The sequence below is a fragment of the Myotis lucifugus genome, unplaced genomic scaffold (genome assembly GCF_000147115.1).
Source record: "Myotis lucifugus unplaced genomic scaffold, Myoluc2.0 scaffold_2493, whole genome shotgun sequence".
Lineage (NCBI taxonomy): Eukaryota > Metazoa > Chordata > Mammalia > Chiroptera > Vespertilionidae > Myotis > Myotis lucifugus.
The window spans coordinates 1-5,968 of NW_005873541.1; the positions used below are offsets into that span (position 1 = coordinate 1).

At 40.7% G+C, this 5,968-nt stretch overlaps 1 long non-coding RNA gene across 1 annotated transcript; it reads left to right on the forward strand.

Moving 5' to 3' along the window:
* Positions 1 to 24: 24 nt before the first annotated feature.
* On the forward strand, positions 25 to 5,697 carry LOC111824577. Its single transcript, XR_002827687.1, has 2 exons — positions 25 to 234; positions 5,347 to 5,697. It is a non-coding gene; the product is annotated as an uncharacterized LOC111824577 (long non-coding RNA).
* The last annotated feature ends 271 nt before the right edge of the window (positions 5,698 to 5,968 follow it).

The window sequence follows — 5,968 nt, forward strand, 5'->3', positions numbered from 1 at the left end:
CCCCCAGCTCCCCACCGGCGGCTGGCAGAGCCCCCGGCACTTGGCACCGGGGCGGAGGCATCCAGAGCCCCAGCCGACCGCAGAGGGAACTGAAGTGGCTCCTTGCCATGTGTCTCGGGGTTCCTACTTGGCCATCTTTAAATTCGAGGGCGCACCCCTGCCATCGGAGGGAAGTGCGGTCAGGAGTCACGGACCCAGGCTTCTCCTGGCCGGGAATCCAGGTGGCAGTGCCAGGTGAGTGGGGCGGGGGTGGGAGTGCGGGTGAGCATCTAAGGCAGCGGTGCTCAACCTTCTGGCCCTTTAAATACAGTTCCTCCTGTTGTGACCCAACCATAAAATTATTTTCGTGGCTACTTCATAACTGTAATGTTGCTACTGTGATGAATCGTAATGTAAATACCTGATATGCAGGGTGGTCTTAGGCGACCCCTGTGAAACGGTCGTTCGACCGCCAAAGGGGGTCGCGACCCACAGCCAAAGGGGGTCGCGACCCACAGGTTGAGAACCGCTGATCTAAAAGGAAAACACGCCCTGTGTTCAATCACTGATGGTTTATGTGAGAAAAGCCCGAGCAGCTGTCCCAGAAACGACCTGATTCTCCTTCTGTCAAAATGTTACCCCCAAAGTAAATGGTGTGGAAACAAGCGAAGGGCTGCAGTCAACAATCCTCCCACCCCCAAGCAGAGGTCAAGAGGGCAGTTTTTGAGAACAGAAAGAAAGTTAAGTGGCTCCCTACTTTTTATACCAAGTAATCCATCTTAATGACTGTCCCAGGTTTGAAAGTTAATAAGTGCGAATTTTGCTCTGCCCGGTGTGGTCAGTGGTTAGAGCGTTACCTGAGGACCGAAGGGGTCGCGGGTTCGATTCCCGGTCAAGGGCATGTACCTGGGTTTGCGGACTCCATCCCCGGGGTGGGAGGCAACCAGTCGACTATCTTTCTCACATAGATGTTTCTCGCGCTGCCTGGTCTCCCCCCACTCCCTTCGTCCCTCTCTCTAAAGCATCAATAGAAAAATATCCTTGGGTGAAGATTAAAAAAAAAAGGGAAGAAATGAGGATTTTAAAATAATTTCTATCAAAGATGGGACAAGTAAAATCGTATAAACTCTAGTCCTACTCTGAAGCTATGTTTTTCAAAAAACATTCTCAGGAATGGGAGGCTGCTAAATGTCTCGCATCCAGTAGTAGCTCTCATTCCATCTAATTATACCTTATTCTTCAGAGGGTCCTGCCGTTCTTTCACTGTAAAATTGAAAGTAAATTCAGTTGTTTACCTTTTTTTTTTTTTTTAAGAATGCTCTTACCTAACTTTGCCTTTTTCTTCCTTCCACTTCCCAGCGGACGTTTTAGTCCAGCCCCAAATATCCTCTCTCGCAGGATTCCCAGGACCTCATTGGAGCTGTTTACAGCCAGTCCCGTCTCACTAGTGACTTCCATTTTCTCTCCTGGTCCTTAAAGAGACAGATGTTACTCTTCCTAGAAGCAACTTTTCTAAACGAATCAAGCTGCTATTAGAGGCTTAAGGATTTGTGTATGTGTGTGTGTGAGAATTCCACATAACACCTCTCTTTTCTTTATTTGCATTTATATGTGGCTTTATATAATTTACCATTTGATTATATATTATTTTTTTTAATCCTCACCCAAGATTATGTTTTTATTGATTTTTAGAGAAAGAGGAAAGGGGGGGGGGGGGGGAGAGACAGACAGACAGACAGACAGACAGACATTGATTGGCTGCCTGCCACATGAGACCACTGGGGATCAAACCTGCAACCTAGGTGAGTGCCCTGACCGAAAATGGAACCAGCAACCTTTTCATGTACAGGATGACACTTCAACCAACTGAGCCACCTGGCCAGGGCATGTTGATTTTATTTATAATATAGTTAGACTAGAATGACCTGAGCATTTTACTATAATTTGTACTCTGATCATACACTTCAAAATCTCAAGTGTCTTTAGAAAGAATTCTGACTTCATAGGCTTTAAGTTGTCTCATAGTTCCTTAAATCATGATGAAGTGTTTAGCTGAAGGCTAATTGACGTTAATTTAGTTTGTCCTTTTTCCTAGATTCCCTTTGAGACTTCTCAGTCCTTGATGTATTGATTCAATAATTGTTTTTTGAGAGGTTACTATGTGCAAGGCACTTACTTAATAGATCTACAGGTAAAACAGCTGTTCTCAGGAACCTAAAGTGCATTAAACAAGATATGTGAAAATCTCTAATACCGAGAAGAGAGTATAAAAAAAAAAAAAAAGCAGGAAGCAAAATAAATAGCTAGCAGATGTTAGAGAAGCACAAGACATTCCCCTGACCTGGGGAAGGGTAAGTGCATGGGAAAAGAGAATTTAGCTAGGTTTTGAAGAAAGAGTAGGATTTGGAAATATGGGGAGAGGAATGGGAAAAAAAAAAAGAAAATTCTAGTTGGAAGCAACAGTGAGCAAAGGCACATAGGTGTGAAAACATGGGCACATTTGTGAACTAAGCAGTTCAGTTAGGCTGAGCCATTGGGTTTTTTTCTTCACAATTTAAAAAAATTGAGATGTAATTTATAAACCATAAAATCCACTCTTTAAACGTGTGCAATTTACTGGGTTTTAGTACATTTATAAAGTTATGCAATATCACACCATCTAATTTGAGAATATTTTTATTACCCCCCAAAAGCAATCCCAGGCCCTACAGCAGTCACTCCTCATTACCTCCTGAGTTGGCCTGCCCACCCAGTGGGCTCCCAACAGAGTCACACGGGTGTTTGCAGTTAGAAGCCCTCACCTGAATGGTGCGTGTGGAGGGGATACTGGCAGGGCATCTGCTGCATCTGCTCCATATGGCTGCAACTTCCATCTTACAAATCTGTATCTCTAGCCCCCACCTCCTGCCCATCTCTCTAAAAAAAACAAAAAACAAAATCAATGGAAAAATATCCTTTGATCTCTTTCTGTAACCACCTGAATGTCCCAGAGAAAGATCACAATTTCAGCATGTCCCTAGCTGAACTCATCTTTTCTTCTTCCTCTACGTGTTTCCAATCTGAGCACATAGTACCACTGTCTGTTTAGTCATCCAAGACAGAAACTTCTTAGTCAGCCTAAATTCCTTTTCTCTTTTCTCCAAATCTAATCGGTGGCTAAACCCCGCCAATTTCATACAATCATGTTTCCTGTGTTGTATGCCCTTCCTTCTTTTCCACTATTACCATCTTAGTTCAGGCCTTTCATTAACTCTCACCTGATCTACTGAAAGGATCGAAGAGATTTCCCTGCCTCGAATCTTCTCTTCTTTAACCCACTCTCCACTCTGCCACCAGAGCAGTAGTTCTAAAATGCGGAATCGATCCTATGATTCCCTGAGCCTCAAATCCTTCAGTTGCTGCCCTAACTGGTTTGGCTCAAAAAACAATTATTGAATCATAGAGTGTCAGCCTGCGGACTCAAGGGTCCCAGGTTCGATTCCAGTAAAGGGCATGTAACTTGGCTGCGGGCACATCCCCAGTAGGGAGGGTGCAGGAGGCAGTTGATTGATGTTCTCTCTCATCAATGTTTCTAACTCTCTCTCTCTTTCCCTTACTCTGTAACAAACCAATAAAATATATATATTAAAAAAAAATCCTTCAGTTGCTAACCAGTGTCTTTCTTGTGCTAACTTTAGAGCACGGCATGCCCCCTTCCATGGGCCCCTTCCTGCTTTCTCATATTGCTAACCCCCATTCTTCATATATCTAGGACCTCAGGCAGTGGTGGACTTTTGTTCATGCAACACCTGTCTCCCCGTTTTCCACCTGATAAACATTTCAAAGACTCCTTCCGTTCCAGTAGTCTTCTGGGATGCCTTTCCTGTCTACTTCAGGCCTGATGGGAATAACCATTCCTTTCTTCCATAGCACCTGTGACACATCTTTACCCTAATCTCTCTCTTACTAAACTGTAAGAGAGCAGGAGTCTTATCTAATTCATCCTTACATCCCTTGCAAAGTGCCTTTCCCAGTCTTAGTCTTCCGCTGACATGGTTGAATACTAGAAATTTGGGAGTCATTGCAGAGGGTGGAGAATGAAACTATGGAAAAGGATGACATTACCGTGCAGGAAGACCAGGGGCAGGAATTACATTCCTTGGTGGTGTGTTATGCTGAAGGATGCAGGATTCTATGTTTGACTCCAGAGCCTCTGTGCTTTTCACTAATCATGTAAATACTAAAGAAGGTCCATTCTATTTGACAATGATAAGTTAATGATTTGTTGACTCTGGTGAAAGAGGTGTCAGGAGAAGACTGAGAGCGAAAGGCAAACAAGTGAATTGAAGAGGTAAATGGAAGATGAGAGGAAGATACAGAGAATACACTGGTAGTTCTCAGATTTTCAGATTTCAATGATGAATACATTTACAAAAAATTGGAGACTGAGTTGTCAACTTCTTGTTTTGCCGATTAAGAACATTAAAATAAAGCAAGAGCTCAAAACCACTAATCATTAGGGAAATGCAAATAAAAACTACAGTGAGATACTACCTCCTACCCATCAAGTGTTGGCAGGAATTTGGAAAAGTTGGAATCCTTATGCACTGTTGATAGGAATGTAAAATGGTGAAGCTGCTGTGGAAAAACAGTATAGCTGTTCCTCAAAAATTAAAAATAGGATTATCATATGATTCATCAATTATACTTTTGGGTATATATCCAAATGAATTGAAAGCAAGGTCTTGAAAAGATATTTGTACACCCATGCTCATAGCAGCATAAGCCAACCAGATGTCCATTAGAAGAGTGAATAAGCAAAATGTAGTGTATACATATAATGGAATACTATTCAGTTTTAAAAAGGAAGGAAGTTCTTATACAACATGAAAGCATCTTGAGGACATCATGCTAAATGAAATAAGCCAGTCACAAAAAGACAAATACTGTATGATTTCATTTACGTGAGGTACCTAGATAGTCAAATACGGAGAGACAGAACGTAGAATGGCAGTTGCCAAAGGTTGGAAAGAGGAGGGAATGGGGAGTCATTATTTAATGGGTAAAGAGTTCTCAATATGGATGGTGGTGATGATTGTGCAACAATGTGAATATATTAAATGCCACTGAACTGTACTCCTAAAATGGTTAAGATGACAAATTTTACGTTATGTGTATTTTACCATAATTGAACAACAGCTGAGCAAGACAATAAAAAAACAAACTCTAGATTTATTAAGTTAATTTAGAAATTATTATATAATTTTTAAAATGTAACATCAAGTATGAAGGAAAAATATAAGAATGAAGATTAGCTTTTTTATTAACTACAATTACCTTATTAATAATAAAACACATTTTTTTCTTAATTTTCTCATTTTGTAACAGACTGAGAAAACAGTCCTGAACAGGCATTAATATGGAACTGGCACTTGAGAACTAATGGTGTTAGCTACATTAAAATGGAAGCAAAGGGCAAGAGGACAATAATGAAAGAAGATAGCAGGGTTCATGGAAGATCATTGTGTACCTGTTATCATTGGTTAGGCTGTATTATTACATACTATAATGCATCAGATACTCTTTATATTTCTGTCAGGCACTCCTTTAAGTAATCATAATGTATTTGTTTTCAGACATTCAGTATTTTATTGAAAATGTAGTATACTGCCAGTTCCCTACTCTTGTAAAGATTATACTTTCAAAGTCTTTTACAAATTAAAGTATATGCTAAAGATATGTGTGTGCGCACTGTAAAATCATCATTATGTAACTAGCTGCATAATTTGATAAACATATGAAATACTAACACACAGAGATGTGCATAATTAGGCTGTTATCTAACCGCTATGCCATGTTTCTCTCACAGTTTCGGTCTCTAAAAGACCTGAGTAATAATTTATACTGTATCCTGTATGGTCCTGAATGTCATAAGCCATTAGCTTGTTTTCTGATTGGTGTTCATTTTCTGTAATCTAAGAGTAGAATTTAAAGAAGGGGACCAATTTGC